Source organism: Dendrobates tinctorius, unplaced genomic scaffold (genome assembly GCF_039654945.1).
Source record: "Dendrobates tinctorius isolate UK_male_01 unplaced genomic scaffold, ASM3965494v1 ptg000240l, whole genome shotgun sequence".
In the NCBI taxonomy this organism is placed as follows: Eukaryota; Metazoa; Chordata; class Amphibia; order Anura; family Dendrobatidae; genus Dendrobates; species Dendrobates tinctorius.
In genome coordinates this window covers 66,948-93,775 of record NW_027361907.1, presented here as the reverse complement: position 1 = coordinate 93,775, position 26,828 = coordinate 66,948, and the positions used below count along the sequence as shown (strand labels likewise).

The 26,828-nt window shown below is 45.3% G+C and overlaps 1 long non-coding RNA gene across 1 annotated transcript in view; it reads right to left on the bottom strand.

The window, feature by feature from the left end:
* LOC141060533 (uncharacterized) overlaps nt 1-25,903 on the bottom strand; it is a 33,836-nt gene extending 7,933 nt beyond the window's left edge. The window contains exon 1 of the long non-coding RNA XR_012222716.1: nt 22,347-25,903. This is a non-coding gene — a long non-coding RNA (uncharacterized lncRNA). The remainder of the gene's footprint in view (nt 1-22,346) is intronic.
* Nucleotides 25,904-26,828: the final 925 nt, after the last annotated feature.

Below are 26,828 nucleotides of genomic sequence, written 5' to 3'. Positions count from 1 at the left end.
CACGCCGCTTTTTGCATTTATTTAATTAATTTTAAAAACAGCATGGGGGCCTCTCTATTCTTGATAATCAGCCTTGCTGAAGATGACAGCCCCCAGCTGCGAGTTTTGCCTGGCTGGTTATAGAAAATAGAGGTAAACCCAAGCCAGTTTTTTTAATTTATTTATAGCGCAAGCGGCGGCTGTTGAATACTCCCATCAGCCGCTCCTGCTGTCAATGTTATTAGCGGCAGCAAGACTAGGCTGATGGGAGTAATACACCATGTTCCAAATTATTATGCAAATTATATTTTTCTCTGATTTTCCTAAGTGGTCGGTGCAAATGACAGTCAGTCTAATAAGTCATCACCTGTTAGTGTACATCGAATTTTATTGAAGAAACCTTCCAATGATAACAGTATAATCTCCAAAATGAATAAAAGCTCAACATGCACTATTCCAAATTATTAGGCACAGTAGAATTTCTAAACATTTGATATGTTTTAAAGAACTGAAAATGCTCATTTGTGGAATTTGCAGCATTAGGAGGTCTCATTCACTGAATAAAAAAGCTATTTAACTCCAAAACATCCTAACAAGCTAAGTTCCTATGTTAACATGTAACTCTTCTTTGATATCACCTTCACAATTCCTGCATCTATTGAACTTGTGAGTTTTTGGAAAGTTTCTGCTTGTATTTCTTTGCATGAAGTCAGAATAGCCTCCCAGAGCTGCTGTTTTGACGTGAACTGCCTCCCACCCTCATAGATCTTTTGCCTGATGATACTCCAAAGGTTCCCTATAGGGTTGAGGTCAGGGGAAGATGGTGGCCACACCATGAGTTTATCTCCTTTTATGCCCATAGCAGCCAATGACTCAGAGGTATTCTTTTCAGCATGAGATGGTGCATTGTCATGCATGAAGATGATTTTGCTCCTGAAGGCACGTTTCTGCTTTTTATACCATGGAAGAAAGTTGTCAGTCAGAAACTCTATATACTTTGCAGAGGTCATTTTCACACCTTCAGGAAACTTAAAGGGCCCTACCAGCTGTTTCCCCATGATTCCAGCCCAAAACATGACTCCTCCACCTCTTTTCTGATGTCGCAGCCATGTTGGGACATGGTGGCCATCCCTCAACCATCCACTACTCCATCCATCTGGACCATCCAGGGTTGCTCTAAACGCATCAGTAAACAAGACTGTTTGAAAATTAGTCTTCAAGTATGTCTGGGCCCACTGCAACCGTTTCTGCTTGTGAGCACTATTTAGGGGTGGCCGAATAGTAGGTTTATGTACCACAGCAAACCTTTGAAGGATCCTACACCTTGAGGCTCGAGGGACTCCAGAGGCACCAGCAGCTTCAAATATCTGTTTGCTGGTTTGTAATGGCTTTTTAGCAGCTGCTCTCATACTCTGATGAACTTGCTTGGCAGAAACTTTCCTCATTCTGCCTTTATCAGCACGAACACGTCTGTGCTCAGAATCAGCCACAAATCTCTTAACAGTAAGATGATCATGCTTAAGTTTTCTGGAAATATCTAATGTTTTCATCCCTTGACCAAGGCACTGCACTATTTTATGCTTTTCAGCAGCAGAGAGATCCTTTTTCTTTCCCATGTTACTTGAAAACTCTGGCCTGCTTAACCCCTTCCCGACCAATGACGCCACATAGGCGTCATGAAAAGTCGTGCCAATCCGACCAATGACACCTATGTGGCGTCATGAATTGATTGCCCTCCTGCGGGTCGGGTGACAGGGGTCACTGAAAGGTAACCCGACCCGAACAGAAGACCCTTTGAAGTTCACCCCGGGGGGGTGGCTTAGCCCCCACGTGCCTACAATCACTCTGATTGGCTGTTAAAAGTGAAACAGCCAGAGCGATTTGTAATATTTTACCAATGAAATATTACAATTCAGCCATGGCCGATGCTGCAATAGCATCGGCCATAGCTGGAGACCAAGATCCGACCCTCCCAAACCGACTAGTGGTGCCCATTGGCCGCCTCCACCGACTGATGGCGCCGATCACCCACCGCCATCACCATCTGCTCCCCTCCCACTTCCCTCCGCTCCCCCTACCTTCCGATCCCCCCCTCACCCCCCCGGTACCTCCTATGTCCCTCTGGCAGTCCCAGTGTCCCACCGTCCCGAACCATGGGCGCCACCATCTTGGAAAATGGCGGGCGCATGCGTAGTGCGCCCCTCAAGCTGCAGATTCATTTTTTCATTTTGATCACTGTGATAAACTCTCACAGTGATCAAAAAAAAATAGTAAATACACCCCCTCTTTATCACCCCCATAGGTAGGCACAAATAATAAAATAAAGAAAATATTTTTATTTTTCCATTAGGGTTAGAATTAGGGTTAGGGTTGAAATTGGGTTTAGGGTTGGAATTAGGGTTAGAGATAGGGTTAAGATTGGAATTAGGGTTACGGGTGGAATTAGGGTTAGAGATAGGGTTAAGGTTGGAATTAGGGTTAGGGGTGGAATTAGGGTTAGGGTTGAAATTAGGGTTGCGATTAGGGTTAGGGTTGGAATTAGGGTTAAGATTAGGGGTGGGTTGGGATTAGGGTTAGGCTTGTGGTTAGGGTTAGCATTGGGGTTAGGGGTGTGTTGGGGTTAGGGTTATGATTAAGGTTGGTATTAGGGTTAGGGGTGTGTTGGGGTTAGGGCTTGAGTTAGAATTGAGGGGTTGCCACTGTTTAGGCACATCACAGGGTCTCCAAACGCAACATGGCGTCACCATTTATTCCAGCCAATGTTGCGTTCAAAAACTCAAACAGTGCTCAATCCAGTCCGAGCCCCGATGTGTGCCCATACAGTGGTTTACCCCCACATATGGGGTATCAGCATACTCAGGAAAAATTGCACAACAACTTTGGGGGTCTAATTTCTCCTTTTACCCTTGGAAAACTAAAAAATTGGGGGCTAAAAAATTGTTTTTTTGTAGAAATTAAATGATTTTCATGTCTCTGCATTATAAACTTCTATGAAGCACTTGGAGGTTCAAAGTGCTCACCACACATCTAGATAAGATTCTTGGGGGGTCTAGTTTCCAAAATGGGGTCACTTGTGGGGTTTCCTCTGTTTAGGCACATCAGAGGCTCTGCAAACGCAACATGACGCCCGCAGACCATTCCATCAAGTCGGCATTTCAAAACATCACTACTTCCCTCCCGAGCCCCGACGTGTGCCCAAACAGTGGTCCCCCCCACATATGGGGTACCAGCATACTCAGGACAAACTGGACAACTTTTGAGGTCCAATTTATCCTGTTACCCTTGTGAAAATAAAAAATTGTGGGATAAAAATCATGTTTAGAGGAAAAAAAGTGATTTTTTTATTTTCACGGCTCTGCGTTATAAACTTCTGTGAAGCACTTGGGGGTTCAAAGTGCTCACTACACATCTAGATAAGTTCTTTAGAAGGTCTAGTTTCCAAAATGGGGTCATTTGTGGGGGAGCTCCAAAGTTTAGGCACACAGGGGCTCTCCAAACACGACATGGTGGAGCTAATTTTCCATTCAAAAAGTCAAATGGCGCTCCTTCCCTTCTGAGCCCTGCCATGAGCCCAAACAGTGGTTCCCCCCCACATATGGGGAATCGGTGTACTCAGGACAAATTGCACAACAACTTTTGTGGTCCAATTTCTGTTCGCCTTGGGAAAGTAAAAAAATAGCGGGCTAAAAAAAATAATTTTTGAGGAAAAATATGATTTTTTTATTTTCACGTTTCTGCATTATAAACTTCTGTGAAGCACTTTGGGGTTCAAAGTGCTCACAACACATCTATATAAGTTCCTGGGGGGGTCTAGTTTCCAAAATGGGGTCACTTGTGGGGGAGCTCCAATGTTTAGGCACACCGGGACACTCCAAATGTGACATGGCAACCGCTAAATATTCCAGCATATTTTCCATACAAAAAGTCAAATGGCGCTCCTTCCCTTCTGGGCCCTGCTGTGCGCCCAAACAGTGGTTTATGACCACATATGAGGTATCTGTGTAATCAAGAGAAATTGCCCAACAAATTTTAGGATCCATTTTATCCTGTTGCCCATGTGAAAATGAAAAAAATTGCTGCTAAATGAAAATTTTTGTTGGAAAAATTAAAATGTCCATTTTTTCCTTCCATGTTGCTTTAGTTCCTGTGAAGCACCTGAAGGGTTAATAATCTTCTTGAATGTAGTTTTGATTAGCTTGAGGGGTACAGTTTTTAAAATGGTTTCACTATTGGATATTTTCTGCCACATAGACCCCCCCTCAAAGTGACTTCAAATGTGAGGTGGTCCCTAAAAAAAAAATGGTTTTGTAAATTTTGTTGTAAAAATGAGAAATCTCTGGTCAACTTTTAACCCTTATAACTTCCTAACAAAAAAAATGATTTGTTTCCAAAATTGTGCTGATGTAAATTAAACATGTGGGAAATGTTATTTATTAACTATTTTGTGTCACATAAATCTCTAGTTTAACAGAATAAAAATTCAAAATTTGAAAATTGCAAAATTTTCAAAATTTTCACCAAATTTCCATTTTTTCACAAATAAATGCAAAAATTATCAACCTACATTTACCACTAACATGAAGCCCAATAAGTCACGAAAAAACAATCTCAGAATCGCTAAGATCAGTTGAAGCGTTCCAGAGTTATTACCTCATAAAGGGACACTGGTCAGAATTGCAAAAAATGGCCTGGTCATTACGGTCATAATAGGGTTGGTCATGAAGGGGTTAATAGTGTGGAACATCCAGTTTTCCTTTTATTGGGCTCACATGGCAAACTAATTATCACAGGTATCTGAGATTGATTTCAGTGATCGAAAGAACCCTGAAACACAATACCATCAATGGGTTCACTGAAAAAAAAAAAAACGCTATGACACTTAAATCAATTTGCATAAAAATTTGGAACATGGTGTAGTCCCATCAGCCGCCACCTGCTGTCATTGTGATCTCTTGAATACAACTCTCATCATTCTCCCCTGCTCAGATTGATTGCCGGCAGAGCAGGGGAGAATGATGAGAGCTGTCTTCAGCACCTGGCGCCGGGGAAGTGTTTACTGTAGCGCCCGTCCGTGTGGTACTGCTGTGGCACACGGTCGCCACAAGTATTAAGCCCCCGTTACACATAGCGATATCGCTAGCAATATCGCTGTAACATCACCGATTTTGTGACGCAGCAGCGATATTGCTAGCGATATCGCTATGTCTGATACTTACCCCCGACCGGCTCCCCCGCTGCTCAACGATGGTCGCGCGAGAACGTCCTGGATCATTTCTCGTCGACTGCTTCCTGCTGGGCTTCCTGTGGTGCCGAGCGACGCGTGAACACGGGTGGGAGGACGTCAGGATCGCCGCGTCTGACAGGTTAGCGACCCCCGACCCCTGCTATGTCACTGGTGAGATCTGCCTGTGTGGCAGCTCACTAGCGACCACTTAGCAATGCACCAGCGATCCATATTGTTGTCAGGATCGCTGGTGCATCGCTAAGTGTAACGGTACCCTTACACACACGGACACTAACATCTCCGATACCGTTTTTTTCTGGTACCGGAAAAAAATGGACGTGTGAAACTGGCCTAACATCAATGGTTAACCCTAAATGACCATTTACATTAGCCGATTATCAGTCAGTGTAAACATGCAATCAGCCAACAAATGAGCAAAACACTTGTTTGTCCAGTGATTGAACTATGTATACAGGACGTGCTGTTGAAAACTTTAGGATACTGTATATGTGCACAGAACGATCATATTAATGATTGCTCTGTGAGAATAGAATTCTGGTCATTTAACAGCCATGATCGGGCAATGTAAATGGGTCTTTAGGATAAACCATCAATTTTTACAGAATGGATGATTCCTTTGCAATTCTGATGTTGATTGGGACTAATAATTCTATCCTATTAATGGGAGTTTATGCTGCTTTCTTTCAGCTCATTATGGGTTTTTGTATGGACTTTCTTCTAGGTTAACAATGATATAGTTAATTTCCAGGCAGCACAAGAAATCCTGAGCAGCCACACCACACAATGCTAGAGATAAGGAGGAGATCTGAATAGGCAATAAAACTATTAACTAACTTTGTTCTTCCAGTCGGTGCAATTACAGCGATACCAGATTTATAATTGGGTTTGTTTGGCTGTTGTCATACACTAAAAGATGCATTTTATTGCAAAAAATAGTTTTTGCATCCCCATTTATTTAGCTATAATTTTTCCATATTTCGGCAGACAGTCATGTGAGTTTTTTGCAGGATGAGCTAACGTTTTTATTAGTACCATTTTCAGACATGTGACTTTTTTTGATCACTTTCTATTCCAATTTTTGGGAGGCACAATTCAGAATTGTTTTATATGTTGTTCTATTTGTGGTAAAATTGATAAGGCAGTTTTATTCTTCGTTAGTGTTGAGCATTCCGATACCGCAAGTATCGGGTATCGGCCAATATTCGCTGTATCGGAATTCCGATACTTAGTTACGATACTTTTTTCATATCGAATACCGGAATCGGAAGTTCCCATAATGCTAGGAGCCCGCTCGATTTGATTCAGCCAATGGGGATCCTCAGAAGTGTGGGCACATCCTGTTAGGCATGTAGGCATGTTAACTACTGGCATGGCTGTGATTGGCTGCTGAAATGATGTCATGATGCACTATAAAAACCGCAGCAGCCGCCATTTCGGGTTCACTCTGCTGTGAATTCAGTTAGGGACAGGCTGCTGTTGAAGACTGTGAGGGACAGTTAGAAATAGCGATCATCAAACATATCTATTGCTCTACCCAGGCTACATAATCCACCACTGTAGCATTTTTGTAGCCCAGCAGCGCTGTTTTAATAGCTGTCTGCAAGGGCTGTGTGAGTGCAGACCCACGCTGTGTAGTGTGTCCTGCAGGCACGTCTGCTTGTAGGCCGCCCAGCGTGTGTCTCTGCCTCATACACATTTTTCTTTTATTGCTGCTTTTTTTTCTCCTGTATAGTGTGCTTCCATACGTATCCATATAACGTTGGTTGCAAACACTAATGGAGTGGACAGCGGAGCCTTTCAGCAGCCTTTCAGTGCTATAGCCCATTTCTCTGCACTGTTTTTGGCTGTCTGATAGGTCTCTCTGTGTGTGAGTGCAGCTCACATTGCAGTGTGTTCTACAGCCACCGCTGGTTGTAGTCCGCTCAGCGTGCGTCACTGCCTCATACGTAGTCCTTTTTTTGCAGCTAATTTGTCCAGATTTTTGCTCCTATATTAGTGTGTTTCTATCCGCATCCATTGTCATTGGTTGGTTGCAAACACTATATAGGGTTAGATAGAGGAGCCTTTTTGCTGGCTTGTGCCCTTCAGGGCCAGCCAGACTAGTATCACCCTATTTTTTGGAGCCTCATCAATTGCATTGTAGGTTAGCTACCTGCATTGTAATCGCTCCAAAAAGTTTGTGATACTATAGCTTTCAAACTTTGGTCACATCCTTTTCTTTCCCCCCCCCAAAAAAAAAAAAAGGAAATAAAGTTCACCAAACACTCTACTTTACAGTTGTGTAGGCCACATTAGATCATATTAAAGTGTAGTACACACACTCATAGCCAAATTAGTGTTTCTTATACTGGTTAGCAGGTGTTCAGGAATAAGAACACTAAGCCACCCCCTTTTTACTTTTCTGCCTATCTTTATCAGTCTACCAATATGAAGAAGGCAGGGAGTAAGGCACGTGGTCGTGGCCGTGGAGTTTCAGCAGGGAGAGGACGGGGGGATTCAGCAGGGAGAGGACGTGAGGATTCGGTGTCTGCTGCGGCCACCAGTGACCCGGCATCCCCCACTTTTACCAGGCAACAGTCCTTCATGCGCAGCTTTGTTGGACCTCGCCGTACCCCAGTGCTGCGTGACAAACAAATTGAAGCCGTTGTCGGATGGATGGCAGCTAACGCATCCACTTCAATGACTTCCGCATCCTCCCAGGGCCAGAGCACTGAAGAGCAACCATCTGTCTCTTCACCACCTGCCAAATTGCCCAGGCAGTCTGAGAGCCCTGGACAGGAGCCATCTCAATCTTTACTTCTGTTCTCAGAATCTGTTGGCTTGGAAAGAGGTGGCCAGCCAAGGAGCATTCTAGAGCGTGAAGAAGAGGGAGTATGCAGTGATGCGCAACTGCTTTGTCCCTCTGAATCTGAAGAGGCGGGTGGGCCAGTGCCTATTGTCAGCACACCTCAGTGCTCATCTGATGATGATGAGACTCAGTTGCCAATTTCTGGTGCGTACGGTGCTGGCGAGACAACCCAGGACCAGCCGGTGCTTGAAGAGGGGAGGGGAGATGATGAGGTCCTTGACCCATCATGGCGTCAGCCACAGGAAGGTGGTGGGAGCAGCTCTGAGGAAGAGATTCCCCGAACGGCCAAAAGAGGAGGGAGAGGGCGGGGGCAGACTTGGTTGCCTGTAGCCTCCACTTTGGCACCCGTGAGGAGCAATCCTCTTCCAAAACAGAAAACGGGTGCTCCCAGGACTTGCAGTGCATGGTCTTTTTTTGACACAGTTGCAGATGACATTTGCTTTGTCAAATGCAAGCTGTGTCATCAGAAAGTTAAACGAGGGAAAAATGTGAGCAACCTCAATACCACAAATATGTGGAAACATGTGCGTACCAAGCACGAGGTGGAGTTACACAGACACACTGAAGATGTAGGCCAACCTTCAGCAGCACCTACCACCTCTTCAGCTTGTGTTGGGGCCTCTTCCTCCAGCTCACACACAGCTGGTTCGGCTTCCTCACTGGAACGCCATGGAAGAACCTCTGCCACTGTTGTCCAGAGACCCAGTGAAATTCCACCCACTGAACCACGTTCTCAGTCATCAGCACACTCCCAGGCCACTCACCAGCAATCGGTAGCACAGGCATGGGAGAAAACCATCCCCGAGCACTGGCTCTGAATGCCGGCATTGCCAATCGACTGGCCCTTGAGATGCTGTCATTCAGGCTGGTGGAGACTGACACCTTCCGGAACTTGATGTCATTGGCAGTTCCACAATACAATGTGCCCAGCCACTTTTATTTCAGCAGGCAAGCCGTCCCTGCCCTGCAAAAGCATGTGGAGGGAAAAATTAAAAATGCGCTACTAAACGCCGTCAGTAGCAAGGTCCACCAGACCACCGATGCGTGGACCAGTAGCCATGGACAGGGACGATACCTTTCCCTCACTGCCCATAGGGTCAATGTTGTGGAGCCGGGTACAGATCTGGAGAGTGGCTCTGTATGTATTCTGCCAACTCCAAGGATTGCAGGAATGCAGTCTGTACATATTGAGTTCTCCTCCTACTCTAGTTCCTCGGAATCAGCACTGCATGAGCCTGTTAGGCCAGATATGAGCACAGGTGTGGCCAAACGTCAACAGGCCGTCCTTAAATTAATTTCTTTGGGGAATCGGAGCCACACAGCACAGGAGCTCTGGAATGCCATCAAGCAGGAGAGCGATGTGTGGTTTGTGCCAGCGAATCTCCAGCCAGGTTTGGTAGTGAGTGACAATGGCCGAAATCTAGCGGCAGCTCTGGGCCTAGGCAACCTCACTCACATACCATGTCTGGCACACATGCTCAAGTTGGTCGTGCAGAGCTTTCTGAGGGACTATCCGGATCTTGATGCACTGCTGCACAAGGTTCACCTAGAGTGTGCTCACTTGCGGCGTTCCAGCATGGCAAGATCGCGCATTGCATCTCTGCAACGCCGATTCCGCCTGCCAGAACATCGCATCATATGTGACCTCCCCACCAGGTGGAATTCAACGTTACATATGTTGGAGCGGTTGTGTGAGCAGCAGGCAGCAGTAATGGAGTACCAGCTGCATCAGGCGCAAACAAGTCGCACTGTGCGCCGGACACACTTCACCACCACTGAGTGGGCCACTATGAGGGACATCTGCCAAGTTTTGCGTGCCTTCGATGACTCCACACGGATGGCCAGTGCAGATGATGCATGTGATGAAGGAGCGGCCGCCATCTTAGATGTGGGGCCACATATCTGAGCTTGGCATCCATTTTGGTCTAAGTTCAGAAATTACAGGCAGCTAAAGGCTTCTATACCCCCAGGCGCTGTGTACTTAGTGAATACAAGCAGGATTTAGTGTTCCAATGCTAAATAGCCAGGGCATTGGTGTGATAATGAGGATAAGCCCAAAACAGAGCTTCAAAGCCCAGGTACGGAGCCGTGCCAGCAGGGGGCCAGATAAAGCCTGAGGGCTTCAATTAGAATGTGCCTGCTAGCAGATGCAGGAATATGCATCCTTTGTGTGTCCCAGACACTGTGGCTCCATCCTATGAACACGAATTATGAACTCATCTTTCGAGTTATGGACACATGAAAATATCCGAGTGACCCTGAGGGAATCATGCATATGGCAGTGTGACTCCCTAGTCGATGAGAGCACTGATTCCTGAGACATAGAGATTGGCCCTCTACAGTGACCCAATAGGGCCATGTTTGCACTCCACATGACCGGCAAAGCAAACCGCATTCACTGGTACCTCTCATGTTCTGATTCGATCATGCTGTAGAAAGTTATCCCCTTTCTTAGATATTGGAAATAAGTTCTGCAAAGAGCTAAAGGGTGGAGATTATTATCCCACCCTGACACAGGGGGAGGAACCCAGCGTGTTTAAGGGCTGGCAGCCCCTGGCATTCAGTCATTCACAAAGAAGATCCAGACGATGATGATCTAAGAAGGACCTGGGGACAGACCTGCCGAGGGGAGCAGCGGCCCATGCTTTGGGGGTCTGTCCAGCAACTAAGATTCTTGTACCTGTGGACTGCAGAGCTCCCCGGCAACCGCATGCACCCTACAATACAATCTGGTAAATTGACCTCCAGCTTACTATCTCTAAGCCTTGTACCCTATTGTTATATCTTTTCTCTGACTGCAAATTTACTGTATATTTCTGTAATTATCTAGTGCGCCCTTAAGGCAATTAAACTATAAACTTAATCTTGGGCTGATGCTTTTACTCTGATCACGAATCTTAGAACCCCCAGCGGGTAACAGGACCTCCTCCCCAGCGACCATTTGCTCTAGGTGCAGTTCCCTTACTGACATGAGACAAAGGGGGCGCCAGAGAGCTGTGCCTGTGTAGTTACGTCACGGTGGTGACGTGGGAGGAACGGGTCCGCGTGTGTGTTCCTCCACAATGCACTAGTCAGCATGACTGTCCCCCTTATCTGTCTGCTTCAAAAAACCTTAAAAGCACTAAGTGAGGAGGTTTTTGAAGAGGTCGAGGATGAGGAGTCAGAAATGCCATCTGCTTCTGGCAAGTCTGCGCAACGTGCTTCCACACAAAGGCCCAGGCAGGGGACACTTAGGGGACACAGGGGGAGGAACCCAGCGTGTTTAAGGGCTGGCAGCCCCTGGCATGAGGAGGATGACGAGGAGTCAATGGAGGAACACATCTCTCCAGAGGAGGGAGGTACACAAGGCTCTAGTAGTCAGTGTGTACAGCGAGGGTGGGGTGATGCTGAGCAGGCTAAGATGCTGCCTCAAGCTGGGGACAGCGTTTCTGGTCCAGTTGGCAGTCTGCAGCACATGGTTGATTTCATGCTGCAGTGCTTGTTAAATGACCGCCGCATCGCCAACATTCTCCACACGGCTGATTATTGGCTGTACACCCTCCTAGATCCTCGCTACTGGGACAACTTTCAAAGCCTCATACCACAGTTGAACCGGGAGCATAAAATGCGGGAGTACCAAGAAACACTTGTGCAGGCCATCATGTTCTCCATTCCCCCCGCAAGTATTGCTGGTAGTGCTTTTCAAAGCAGCCATGTGGGTAGAGGCAGTGGAGGAAGCTCTGCACAGAGAGGTAGCAGAGGCAGTGCCGCAGGACAAGGCAAGGCCAGTATGGCCCAAATGTGGAAAAGTTTTGTGGGACCGCCACAAAAGGCTACACCATCACAGATGGCTCCAGTCAGCAGGGGGCAACGTTTCCGTCAGATGGTGACAGACTACTTGTCTTGCCCTGTTAGTGTACTCCCAGACGGCTCTTCCCCGTTCAAGTATTGGGTCTCTAAGCTGGATACATGGCCAGAGCTTAGCCAGTATGCATTGGAGGTGCTGGCTTGCCCTGCTGCCAGTGTATTATCGGAATGTGTCTTTAGTGCTGCAGGTGGTGTGGTAACAGACCGTCGCATGCGACTATCTGCCGATAATGTTGACCGGCTTACTTTTCTGAAAATGAACAAGGCCTGGATCTCACCTGAATTTGTCAGTCCTCTTCCAGAATAAATAATTGGCTGGCAACAGGATCCAGGTCTCCTGTTGTGTTCATGTTTCTATGACCTGAAGTTTATTTCCTGGGCTACAGCAATGCCCGTTGTTGCTCAGAAGTGCTGTCCACACAGAAAAAAACACTTGTTCATGTGAAAGTGGGGTTCGGTAACGTCTGCTGATCCCCTCCTGTGTGTACGGCAAACTCCTGCTGCCTCCAAATTCTAACAACGTCTTATCTTAAACTGCCTCCATGTAGGCCTCAGTCTACAAAATGACTATCCCTGGGCTGCAACATCGTCAGTTGTTGCTCGGAAGTGCTGTCCACACAGAAAAAAACACTCATTCATGTGAAAGTGGGGTTCGGTAACGTCAGCTGATCCCCTGCTGTGTGGAGGGCAAAGTGTCTTGCTCCCTCCAAAGTCAAAATACCTCCGATTTACACCTGGCTCCTAGTAGGCCTTGGCCTACACCATAATTGTCCCTGGGCTCCAACAACGCCAGTTGGTGCTCGGAAGTGCTGTCCACACAGAAAAAAAACACTCGTTCATGTGAAAGTGGGGTTCGGTAATGTCAGCTGATCCCCTGCTGTGTGTATGGCAAAGTGTCCTGCTGTCATGATCCAGTGTTGGATCTGGCGGTATTAAAAGCACAGTGAACTTTTTTTAATTTGGTTCAGTTCAAAGGTGTTTTGACTGTCCCCGGTGGTGGTGAGTGGTATCGCACCTTAGGTTAATGCGCACTTAATTATAATTCAGGTGTTGGACTCTATAATTGGGTCTCCGGGTGTTCACTCACTGCTGGTGATATTCCTTGCTTAGTTGTTGGAGAGCCTGGTGGAAGGATGGAGCTGGATAGGAGTCCTGCGCAGTCAGCCAGAGAGAACGAGTGCCAGCTAATGGTGTCTGCAGGAAGGACTGGCATGGCCTGGTGGAGTCGCAGTTTATGGTGTCGGCGGGAGGTGCGGGCATGGCTTAGAGGAGTGGCGACTTGGAAGAGAGTTGCACTCAGCATGTTCGACTTGGTTGCTGAGAACTGGACTCGAGCATGCTTGGATTCTTGGCAGAGGCTGGACTCATCTTGGGACTCTGTGTACTGGACTGCTGCAAGTGGTGGTGGACTCTGCTCCTAGGCAGCACTATGGTGCAGGATCCTGTTATGGTGATGGATCCGGGTGGAGAAGATGCACGCAGGTGGAGGGCTCTGTTGCAGGAGCATAAGCACAGAGCATAAAGCTAAGTGGTGTTTCCCCTGTATTGTCTCTTTCCCTCATGTGTGTTATTAGTGCAGTGGTGGGATTAGTTTCCGCACTGACCTATTCCCTAGTGAGGGTTTAGGCTCAGGGCGAGCTAGGGCGTTGAGGTACGCGTGCGGCGCCCGGTGCGAAACCGGCATAGGGAATGTCAGGAGTGCAGGGACACTGGCTCAGGGGAGCTCAGGAGGTCTCCAATTCCCTTTTCCCTATCGCAGGGCCCACCACTGTTAATGTTTCCCAGGTTCCCCCTTTATTATTTAAATTCGCCTTACTGGAGGCGGGGTTTCCAGAATGTTTGTATAACGTGTAATTCCCAAATTCGCCAGGTGGAGGCGGCGTATCCACCGGCACGTTTTATTATTTAAATGCGCCCCACTGGAGGCGGTGTTTCCAGGGTCACGTGTTATGGGTTCGCCCAGCGGAAACATCTGCGTCCTGACACACGTGACCATGACACCTGCTCCCTCCAAAATCAAAATACCTCAAATTTACACCTGGCTCCTAGTAGGCCTCAGCCTACACCATGATTGTCCCTGGGCTCCAACAACGCTAGTTGTTGCTCGGAAGTGCTGTCCACACAGAAAAAAACACTCGTTCATGTGAAAGTGGGGTCAGTAACGTCAGCTGATCCCCTGCTGTGTGGAGGGCAAACTGCTGCTGCCTCCAAATTGTAACTACTTCTGATTTAAACATTCTCTGATTTGGCCTCTGTCTCCACTGTCTCTAGTATTTCCCCTGACCTCCAACACAGCCAGTTCCTGCTCACAGTTGCCATCCACGCATTCCACACTTGTTCCTGTGTTCCTGGTGTTATGTTACGTGAGCTGATCCCCCAATGTGTGTCCGGCACTGTCTCCTGCGCTGTCCACCTTCCCACTACAAGTGGTGGGAATGTGGACAGAGCAGGAGACATTGCCAGACACACATCAGGGGAACTGCTGACATTACAGAACCCCAGTAACACAGGAACACGTGTGGATTGGGCAGACGGCTACTGTACGCATAAACTGGCAGTGTTGGTGGTCACGTGAAATCCTGGAAACAGAGTGAAGACAGATGCCTAATTGGAGCACGTTGACAGTCTGTTGTAGCCTACAAACAATCTAAAACTACCACCAAGTAGGCCTCGGCCTTCACCATGATTGTCCCTGGGTTCCAACAACACCAGTTGGTGCTCGGCAGTGTCTTTGGCACGGGTACTCCCTGTTGCCCAGCCTGGTTCCAGCACGCCAGCTGTTTCCGGGTAGTGTCAAGGTCACTATGCCACCAATCCGTTGTCCTGTCGTCTTGCGGCCGGGTTAGCCGACTCTACGGTGCCTGCAGTTTAGGTGACTCCTATGTGGGCTGTGGGAACTGGCACTGAAGGCTGGATCCGTAGTGCCAATGGGACATGGACCCCCTGTAGGACTGTGGGTTTCGGTAACTGCGGCCGGCTTGCGGCCTGGCTACTTTGCTTTGGATGGGTACCTTCTGCTACCCACCCGGGTTCCAGCACTGTCAGCTGGTTCTCGCCAGAGCCTTTGGCCTAGGTGCCTCCATCTCGGTATCCGAGGTCCAGCACCGTCAGCTGGTCCTTGGTAGTGCTTTTTAGCACAGGTACCTTCTGCTTAGAAACCGTGGTCCAGCCCCATCAGTTGGTCCTCGGTAGTGCCATTGGCTCTTGTTCCTTCTGCTACCCATCTGGGTGCCAGCACTGTCAGCTGGTTCTCGCCAGAGCCTTTGGCCTAGGTGCCTCCATCTCGGTATCCGAGGTCCAGCACAGTCAGCTGGTCCTTGGTAGTGCTTTTTAGCACTGGTACCTTCTGCTTAGTAACCGTGGTCCAGCACCGTCAGTTGGTCCTCGGTAGTGCCATTGGCTCTTGTTCCTTCTGCTACCCATCCGGGTTCCAGCACTCTGGTGGTTCTCGCCAGAGCCTTTGGCCTAGGTGCCTCCATCTCGGTATCCGAGGTCCAGCACCGTCAGCTGGTCCTTGGTAGTGGTTTCTATCACAGGTACCTCCTGCATAGTAACCGGGGTCCAGCACCGTCAGCTGTTCCTCAGTAGTGCCATTGGATATTGTTCCTTCTGCTGCCACTAGGGGTTCCAGTACTGTCAGCTGGTTCTCGCCAGTTTCTCAGCCTTCTTGTACCTTCTGCTACATTTCCAAGATCAAGCTTTTTGAAATTGTCTTTGGTAATCCTTATTGATCTCCATGACGACGACCCTGAAGGCCACACCAAAGAAGACCAGAAATATGACCCTAAATAATAAGACCAAGAGGACAAAGAACATGAAGACAACCACCAAGATACAGAACAAAAGACAGAAGAACAAGAAGCAGAAGAAGCAAAAGCAGAAGAACAGAAAGCAGAAGAACATTAAGCATAAGACTAAAAATCAGCATAGAAGAAATCAAAATTATAAGCAGAAGAAGACTAAGCAGTAAATGGGGGTGAGTCCGTTCCTCCTTGTGGTGCCCCTGGAAAATGCCTGCTACTGCAGGCCAAACTGAACGCGGACAAATCCTGTTGTGAATCTTTTGTGACAGGCAGAACGTAAGGTGTAATCTTATAACTTTTATAGATAAGTACTACAGGAATGCCTGTCACCATAAGAAGATGAAGAAATAGCATATGAAAATTAATAATAGCTGAATAACAAGAATATGAAGAATTGAAAAAAAAATGAATGGGAAGAAGGTGAAGAAGATGAATAAGGTGAAGAAAAAGTTGATGAAAAAAATGCTACTGCTGCGGATCATGAAGGAGAAAGTGTGGGAGAAGTACAAAAGAAGGTGAAGAGCATGGAAGTTGTGAAACATACATATCTGACAAAATATATAAAAGTTAACATAGTCAATATCTTTTTAACTCAGAACGTCTTGAAAAAAAAAAATGGAATTAATGCTATGCCATGTGATTTGAATAAACCACTATGCCTTTAATGTCTCCTCCACCTCCCACAATACATTCTATATGACTCTTATTTGTTTTCAATTACGTAGAATTAGCCAACAAGGAAACAAAGGGCTTTTTTAAATTCCGATACCGGAAGTCCCATTGACTTGAATGGGACTTCCGGTATCGGAATCTGCGATACCCGATATTTTTTTTGGGATCGGGCGATACCATCCGATACGATATTTTTGGGTATCGAACGGTATCGCTCAACACTATTCTTCATGTCAGTACGATTACAGCGATACCACAGTTATATCTTTTTTATGTTTTGCCGCTTTTACACAATAAAAGCTATTTTATAGAAAAATAACTTTTTGCATTGCTTTATTCTGAGAGCTATAATTTTTTTATTTTTCTGCTGATGGAGCTATATGGCAGCTTGTTTTTTTTAGCGGGACAAGATGACGTTTTTAGAGGTACCATGTTTATTTTTATTGATCATCTTTATTCCACTTTTTGTTTGACTGCATGATGATAAAGTATTGTTTTTTGCCTTGTATTTTATTTATTTTTTTATGATGTTCACTAAAGTGGTTAACTAGTGGGACAGTTTCATAGGTTGGGTCGTTACGGATGCGGCAATACTAAATATGTGCACTTCTGGGGGGTTTTTTCATAAAAATATTCATTCATGGGTACAATATATTTTGCTTTTTAGTATTGTTTTTTTAAAAATATTTTTACTATTTTTTTTAAACTTTTCTCTGACTTTTCTTTACTTTTTCCCAGTAAGTATGGGACTATGATTTTTGCAGGCTGTTTGCTTGTATAGCATGGGGATGCAGCAGTATCCCTATGCTATGCAAACTGTGTATGATCAGCAACTTTCCTAGCTCTGGTGACCCGGATGTTGTCACGACATCATCGGGTGACCATGGCAACGATCGGGACACCGCAATGTGGGGGGGTCTCTGATCCAAAGGCAGAGGGAATGTCTTCCCTTTGCCTGCTCCCAAAATGCTGCAATACAACGCAGCATTTAAGGGGTTAAAGTACCAGGAGCAGTACAGGATCCCTCCTGGCACTTAATGCCGGATGTCAGCTGTGAGAATCAACTGACACCAGATGGCGATCGCGTGCGGACAGCCCGAGTGCACGGTTGGAAAGTGGTTAAGGCTACATACACAAATCAATGTGTGAATTTTTACATTTATGAGAATTGGACCATCCTGCTTCCATTTTGAATCGCCCTTTTTATTCTAATACATTTTTAAAACTAAGAAACTTAGAGTGTGTGACTTTTTATGCAAATTATCTCTTCAGAGAGGAAGAGAACAAGAACTCTAGTGCCACTTAGGGCAGTTTCACACGTCAGTGTCTCCGGTACGTGTAGTGACAGTTTTCTCACGTACCGGACACACTGACACACGTAGACACATTCTAACGAATGTGTCTATGCAGATGTTAGTGTGTTTTCACGGACCGTGTGTCCGTGTGCAAAACACGCTGACATGTCCGTTTTTGTGCAACAGCACGGATCACACGGACCCATACAAGTCAATGGGTCTGTGTAAACATGTACCGCACACGGATGCTGTCCGTGTGCGATCCGTGTGTGTTTTTAAAAGTCAAAGGGTTAACATTGAAACTAATTTTTCAAATACACGGACACGGACAGCACACAGATGGTACACACGGACGTACGGATAGCACACGGATGGCCTCCGTATGCACACGGGCACACGGACACGGATAGCTCCGGTACTGGTTTTTCCGGTACCGGAATTATCAGGACGTGTGAAACTGCCCTTATAGGAAGTAGCAATCCAAAAAGTCAATGTCGACCCTTTAACGAGCCTCGTCAATGCAAAGTGTGAGATCTGGTTTGGTTGTGTGAGAGGCGTCTGACCGGTATCCAAGAGGTAACTTTTCTTCTTTACAGAGAGTGACATATTAAGCATGCCGAGATGAGGAGACTAAAAGCCACAATGCTCCTTTCCTTAGAGATGCACCTTTTCTGGGGCGGCTGAGAGCTGATGTTTTAGGCATGGGGGGGGCCAGTATCCAAGGCCCCTTCCTAGGCTATAAATAGCCCACAGCTGTCTGCATAGCCTTTGCTGGTTATTAATTACAGAGGGATCCTATGTCATTTTTTTAGGTTTACACATTTTAATAGCCAGTAAAGGCTAAGTATACAGTTGTGAGCTGATATTAATAGCCTCGGAAACTCCATGGGTGCTGAAGTGACAACTCACATAACGGTCCCCTGCTCACACTACAATTAGCCCTAGCAGGATACAATGAAAGAAACAAGATAACGCTTGAATCCAAATCCATCTTAAAAATGCAAATTTTATTAATAATAAACAGGCACATGTTAGAGAAACAAGACAATTAATAGTAAAGTAGGCAATAAGTTAGTAGCCCGGAGCCAAAAAGAAAAACAAACCAACAACCATATAGTTATTATTATGCCACTCAGGACCACTGCAGGGAAAATTGAATTATGCAAGTGGATTGTGCTAGGGAATCTATGCTGAGGATGATCAGTCCTATAACATATTGCACTTAGCCCAAATAATGTAGATTAATGGTGCTATGGTGGAGAGTACAGCCCCCGCTGGCCCAAAGTCCAGTATCATGCACAGTTGTCTATGGGTGAGATTCAGTCAGCTGAGGCAATAGACACCAACACAGGACCAATGTTATAAAATCCTAATAACAAGTGCTAAACAATTGGGGCAAAGACGCCACTAGCTCCACATATTACATACATATTGCACAAAGCCCATTAGCAGAAAGAGGGAATTATGTTCATGTGAACATACCCATCATGTCCTAGTGTAGATGAGGCGCTGGCTTGTGAACCCCTGCAGGATACAATGTTGAGAGCTGTATTCAACTATTAACAGTGAGAGCAGGTAGCAGCTCATGGGAGAATTCATCAGCCGCCGCCTGCACTATAAATAAATAAAAATAACATGGTGTTCCCCTGTATTTTTGATAACCAACCAGGTAATTATTTGTTCAAATAAATCATTAAAAAAAAATTAAAAAAAACGTTGTTGGGTCGCCCGATTTTTGACAACCAGCAAAGCTAAAGTAGACAGCTGAGACTGGTATTCTCAGGTGGGTAAGGGGCCATGGATATTGGCCCTCCCCCAGCCTAAAAATAGCAGCCCAAAACCGCTTTAGTAAAGGCGGTATCGATTAGATGTGCCAATTCTGGCACTTTGCCTGGCTCTTACCACATGCCCTGTGGTGGTGGCAAGTCGGGTTCATATTTGTGGGGTTGATGTCACCTTGGTATTGCTCGGTAACATCAAGCCAAATATAACTAATCCTGTAGTTATATTGTAAATAAACACATAGTCAGAATAAAGTTCTTTAATTGAAAGAATGACAGAGATTTCTTTAGGGAATCTAAATCAAACCATACTCACATCATCCCCTCATTTCCACTGAAGTCTCCTGTAATATAACAAAAATAAAAACAACCATATTGTCACGATTCATGTTTGGATTCGTGGCAACTCTGGCTCCGCTATAATTTAAATGTAGCTTTCTCCTTTCAGGCCAGTAAGGGTTAATGAGGTGGATGGTGATTACGCCCACCATCCTTTAAAAATAGTCACCTGTCACATCAGCTGACTGTTGGTGATAGAGCTTTTCTCTGGAGACTAGCCGACGAGTTGGCAGCTCTCTGATGCCAGCATGTATCAGCTGCTTGAGGTCCTCGTTCTGCATCCTCTGCTGTGTGGAGGTTTCAGCAGAAGCTTGAAAGCTAAGTTTTCTTGTTCCCCGTCTTTGTCCATCTCGTGCTTGTCACTATACCCTGTGTTTACACCATCAGCAGTAGTGAGGCGAGCGTCCTTGCCAGACAGTGCACTAGCCAGGGTATATTGAAATGACAGCTAGGGACTAGGCACGTGACGGCAGCGGGGGGAAGGACCCGCATATTGCATTAGGGGAGCTTAGGGATTGGCACAGGCTGTGTTTGGAGGTGCTCCATCCCTCGTTCCCTATTGTTAGGGCTATCCTCTCCCTTTTTCCATCCCTGTTGATATTTTTTGTGCTGTCCGCTGGACCAATCCTTGTGGGTTGTGACAGAATTTTAAATTCTGGGAATAATCTTTTGAAAATGAAAAGGATTGATAATTCAAAATTCAACGAAGCATATACTATCTTCTCTGTGTCAATCACTAGGCTTTCCAAAATGTACCCTTATATGATAGAAAAGTTGTGCACTCAATAAAAGTCAAGGTACTTGGCTGACACATGGTATCTTATGATCAGAATTTAGATAGCTGTTCTTATTAGTAATCACAGATTAGGCCATCAGAATTTCAGTTACTGTAGTTTTTCAAAGGAGAAATACACTTAAACTTTCAACTTCGAGAAGCACTGAGCTGCATTACCTATGCCAGCAGTAAATTCATCAGCTATTAAACTGACATCATTAGAAACTGTCCTTAGAAAACAACAATGTGTCTTCTTGTTGCCCATAAAATGTCACTATTGATTTTAAGGTCTTATGGTGAAGCCATTACTTTTCCACTAACCTTCGACTTATATCTTATTTCTTATCTTTAAATGTCCGTGGTAAGGCTTTCTGCAGTGATCTTGAGGTTGCTTGCCTTCTGCTTCACTTGTACATTTTTCTTAAATGGAAATTTGCTTAAGACATCACGCAAGTCATTTTTAAGTGCTGACTGAAAACACATTCATACCCTTTAATTATTATATAGCTCTTGTAAAACAGATTATAAACTGCCCAAAATCCACAAGCTTCTTTTTCTTAAAGCTAATTTAAAATATTGTAGGTTCACCCATGATTAAAATTATTTCATTCCTACAGCTAGACCTTTAATACTGTACAGTGCTGTGCAAATTAATTGGGACAAAGCATTTTTTTTAAGTAAAATCGTGAGTTGGTTACCAGTCAGTGATTCAAACCAGTTTTAACTGCTTTGATCAGGCACTCACACCTGTTCAAAGCAGTTAAAACTGGTTTGAATCACTGACTGGTAACCAACTTACAATTTTACTTAAAAAAATGCTTTGTCCCAATTAATTTGCACAGCACTATATTTCTGAGTAGGGCAAATGTGATGAATAGAGGCAATTAATGTATTTCTTTACAGCAATGGTGCAATACTTCCAGATAACTTACCGTATATACTCGAGTATAAGCCAAACAGAGTATAAGCCGAGGCTCCTAATTTTGCCACGGAAAACTGGGTAAGCTTAATGACTCGAGTATAAACCGGGTATGCATTGTCCCTTCATCCCTGTCCTGCTCCGTGTGGCTCTCCCCCCTCCCAGTTTGCATGGCTCTGCTCCATCTTATCCTTCTATGTATGGCTCAGCTCCCTGTCCTCCCCTGTGCTCCCCCATCCTCCTCAGTGCTCCTCAGTGCTCCCCCCGTCCTGCTCCGTGCTCCCCCCCCCACGTCCTGCTCCGTCATACTTACCCTCCTGTGCCATCGCTGAACGTCCCTGCATCCTCCGTTGTCCCAGGGCTGGCAGCTTCTTCCTGTCTTGAGCGGTCTCATGGTACCGCTCATTAAGGTAATAAATATGGACACCACGCCTATGGGAGTGGAGTCACATCCATATTCATTACCTTAATAAGCGGTACCATGTGACCACTCAACACAGGAAAAAGCTGCCAGCCCTGGGACAATGGAGGATGCAGGGACGTTCAGCAATGGCACAGGAGGGTGAGTATGATGTCCCAACCAAAGGCTCCTGCTGCCACTCCCCCTCCCCCGCTGGTTTCTGCACAATGACTCGTGTATAAGCCGAGGGGGCATTTAGAGCACAAAAAATGTGCTGAACATCTCTGCTTATACACGAGTATATACGGTATTCTCATCTGATAATATTCCCACTTGAAAAATGGATAAGCAGCCAAATCAGAAATTCATTACAGTGCCAGAAGGGGAGGAGAGCTGTAGAGTTAGGGTGGAACCAAAGCGTTGTATACGACAAATGTTGCTTACATGATGATGTTCACTTCTCAGAGGCTGGTCTCTTGGCGCTGTAATCATATTATATCAAAGGTCTCCTACTTTCCCAGTGCTGGAAAGATAGTAAGTGAAGAGAGTGAGTAGTTCTCAGCATGACCAAGTAATACACATCATTAATAATGTAATAATAATAATTTATTTATATTCTGCAGCACTTTAAAATTGAGAAATTGACAGGGGTCATGTACAGACAATGTAAGTCACTGCAGTGTAATAATTCAACAATTACAAGATCATATCGAGACTGCCTAGTCTGGCATTCTCTTTGGGCATTTTTTTTTTCTCTTGTATCACAGTGCCTTTTTATGATTGGACAGCGTAATGCAAAGGAAAAAGTACAGTTGTACTCAAAAGTTTACATACCTCGGAAGAATTTTTGCTTTCTTGGCCTTTTTTCAGAGAATATGAATGATAATACCAAAACTTTTTCTCCACTCATGGTTAGTGGTTGGGTGAAGCTATTTATTGTCAAACGACTGTGTTTTCCCTTTTTAAATCATGACAACCCAAAACATCCAATGACCCTGATCAAAAGTTTATATGCCCTGGTGATTTTGCCCTGATAACATGCACAAATGAGATTGACTGGCTACTAAAGGTAACCTGTGACCTCTTTGCATGTAATCAGTGTGTGTGCATAAAAGCTGAGTGAGTTTCTGGGATCCAGACAGACTCTTGCATCTTTCATCCAGCCACTGACTTTTCTGGATTGCGAGTCATGGAGAAAGCTAAAGAATTGTCACCGGATCTACGGGAAAAGGTAGTTGAATTGTATAAAACAGGAAAGAGATACAAAAAGATATCCAAGGAATTGATAATGCCAGTCATCAGCATTCAAACTGTGATTAACAAATGGAAAATCAGGGGCTCTGTAAAAACAAAACCATGGTCTCACGATCCAGGTTGGATCTGACAGATTAAATGCACAAAGTAACCTTTTTTTTTCCTTTGGCTGTGTGCCAAGGTTTGGTTTTTGCCCCCGGTGGCCATTAGGACTATTGCACTGTGGTGATTTCTGTTGTAGTTTTCCCCCTGGTGGCCATTAGGGTCATGCACTCTGGTTACCTTAGTTTGTGCACGTGATTATGTAACAGGCGTGATTGCTCTATAAAAGAGTATCAGGTGTTAATCACTGTTGGTGATAGTTCCTCATTTGCAAGCAAGCCTGGGTGAAGGTTGGAGCTGAACGAGAGTCACGGGCAGCCCAGTCAGAGTGCTGGAGTAGCAGCTATGGTGTCTGCAAGGAGGGCTGGCATGGAATGGTGGAGTGTCAGCTATGGTGTCTGCAAGGAGGGCTGGCATTGCTTGGTAGAGTGGCAGCTATGGTGTAGAGCTGCACTCAGGTGGGATTAGTTTCCGCACCGACCAATTCCCTAGTGAGGGTTTAGGTGCAGGTCGAGTCAGGGTTTTTAGGTTCCTGATCGGCACCCAGTGCGGAACCGGCCTAGGGAACGTTAGGAGTGTAGAGACACTGACTCAGGGGAGTGCAGGAGGTCTCCACTTCCCCGTTCCCTATCGCAGGGCCACCATTGTTATTGTTACCCAGGCTTTCCCTATACTCTTGTCTTATTGTATTAGTTACCGGCCTGCAGGCCGCGTCACATAGGACAATTACACGTGCCGCGTCCTGTTGTATCAGTTACCGGCCTGCTGGCCGTGTCACTCAGGACGGGGCATGTGACACACGGTCAGGTAGACCATAGTAACATAGTTAGTAATGCCGAAAAAAGACATTAGTCCACCCAGTTCAGCCTATAAAATTCTGTCAGAATAAATCCCCAGATCTACGTCCTTCTAAAGAACCTAACAATAACTGTAAGATACAATATTGTTACGCTCCAGGAAGACATCCAGGCCTCTCTTGAACACTTCGACTGAGTTCGCCATCACCACCTCCTCAGGCAGGGAATTCCAGATTCTCACTGCCCTAACAGAAAAGAATCCTCTTCTTTGTTGGTGGAAAAACCTTTTCTCCTCCAGACGCAGAGAATGCCTCCTTGTGACCGTCACCTTCCTTGGTATAAACAGATCCTCGGAGAGATTTTTGTATTGTCCCCTTATATACCTATACATGGTTATTAGATCACCCCTCAGTCGTCTTTTTTCTAGACTAAATAATCCTAATTTTGCTAATCTCTCTGGGTATTGTAGTTCCCCCATCCCCTTTATTAATTTTGTTGCCCTCCTTTGTACCCGCTCTAGTTCCATTATATCCTTCCTGAGCACCGGTGCCCAAAACTGTACACAGTACTCCATGTGCGGTCTAACCAGAGATTTGTACAGATGCAGTATAATGCTCTCATCATGTGTATCCAGACCTCTTTTAATGCACCCCATGATCCTGTTTGCCTTGGCAGCCGCTGCCTGGCACTGGCTGCTCCAGGTAAGTTTATCATTAACTAGGATCCCCAAGTCCTTCTCCATGTCAGATTTACCCAGTGGTTTACCATTCAGTGTGTAATGGTGATATTGACCATCAAAACTTTCATCCACAACTGCCAGGAAAATTGTTCTGGATGAAAAAAAAAAAAACCCACAAATAACATCAGCTGAAATCCTGGACTCCCTTAAGACTAGCGGTGTGGCTGTTTCAAAATGCACAATAAGGAGGCACTTGAAGAAAAATGAGCTTCATGGTCGAGTTGCCAGAAGAAAGCCAGTACTGCGCAAATGCAACAAAGTATCTCGCCTACAATACGCAAAACAGCACAGAGACAAGCATCAAAACTTCTGAAACAATGTAATTTGGAGTGATGATACCAAAATTGCACTTTTTGGCCACAACCATAAACGCTACATTTGGAGAGAGGTCAACAAGGCCTATGATGAAAGGAACACTATTCCTACTGTAAACCACGGAGGTGGATCACTGATGTTTTGGGGATGTGTGAGGTACAAAGGCACAGGAAACCTGGTAAAAGTTGAAGGAAAGATGAATGCAGCACATATCAGCAAATACTGCTGCGCATGGTACGTGCTTGGACGTTCCAACATGACAATGATCCAAAACACAAGGTCAAGTCGACCTTTCATTAGCTACAGCAGAACAAAGTGAAGGTTCTGGAGTGGCCATCTCAGTCTTCTGAACTCAATATCATTGAGCCACACTGGGGAGATTTCAAGCGCGCAGTTTATGCTAGACAGCCCAGGAATTTACAGGAACTGGAGGCTTTTTGCCAAGAAGAGTGGGCAGCTTTATCATCTGAGGAAATAAAGAACCTCATCCACAACTACTACAAAAGACTTCAAGCTGTCATTGATGTTAAAGGGAGCAATACATGGTATTAAGAAATGGGGTATGTAAACTTTTGATCAGGGTCATAGTGTAAAAGTCAATTGAACCGCTTATAATAAAGGGGATTGTAGGATCTTGCAAATGAAAATAATAGATCCACAATTGTAACAAAGTAATCCCTATATCTCATGAGCCTGGTGCAGGAAAAAATAAAGGGCAAAGGGTTTTAGCAGCAATGAGGTGCAAAGACTGCAAACAAGTACAAAGAAATATATATATGGATGTTTGTTTTTGCAAAAAAATATATGTATAGTGCAAATTACATGGACCTATTGATAAAGTGATAATGGTTTATTTGCAATTTGCACATTCTAGATACTTGTTATGATGCGGTTTTGCACATTTTTTTATCACTATTGCACTGACGAGAGCCAATAGCTCGAAACACTGTGTCTGCAAATTGAGATTCTGATTTGGCTTTTATCCTAAGGCTAGTTTCACACTTGCACCTTTTTGGGCAGCGTATCGAGCGCACATGAAACGCATGTCAAAAACGCGTGCAAACGCTTGTAAACGCTGCATTTTTTGTAGCATTATTGTGCGCATTGCGACAAAAAAATTGCAGCGTTTTTATGCGTTTATACATGCGTTTACGTTTTTTATGCACAATGGTAGTCTAAGTGTTACATTTCACAGGAGAAAAATCCTTGAAAAATTCTTGCAACAGACTCCACCAATGGGACATCAGTGGGCGTGTGTTATGGGAATTCTTTATTCATTTGCTTGCATTTTCCTTTGTGAAACATGGATCTGCGTTGGAAGGGTTTTTACTTTGACTTGGATCTGGACATCAGGATGGCTCAGGCTTATGCAGTTGCTTGCCATCCACAAAGGGAGAGAGAGGCAGCGAAGATGGCAGCGGTGGCGTTTGTGGATACATCCCATTATTGAACTCAGGGAGAGCCGTGGAGCGTACCACACCCTCTACAGTGAGCTACAGGCAAACCCGGAGAAATTTACTGATTATACCCGGATGTCCCAAGAAAGCTTTAACAATTTGCTTGGTCGTGTCCAAGAAGCCATCCAGAGACAGGACACGCAGCTCCGTACTGTGATTACTCCTTAGGAACGGCCCCTGGTTTCATTACGATACGTAGTATTGCAAAACCAACGCCTGCATAATTTTCTTTATTGTGGATGCGGTATTTTTTTTATGGCAT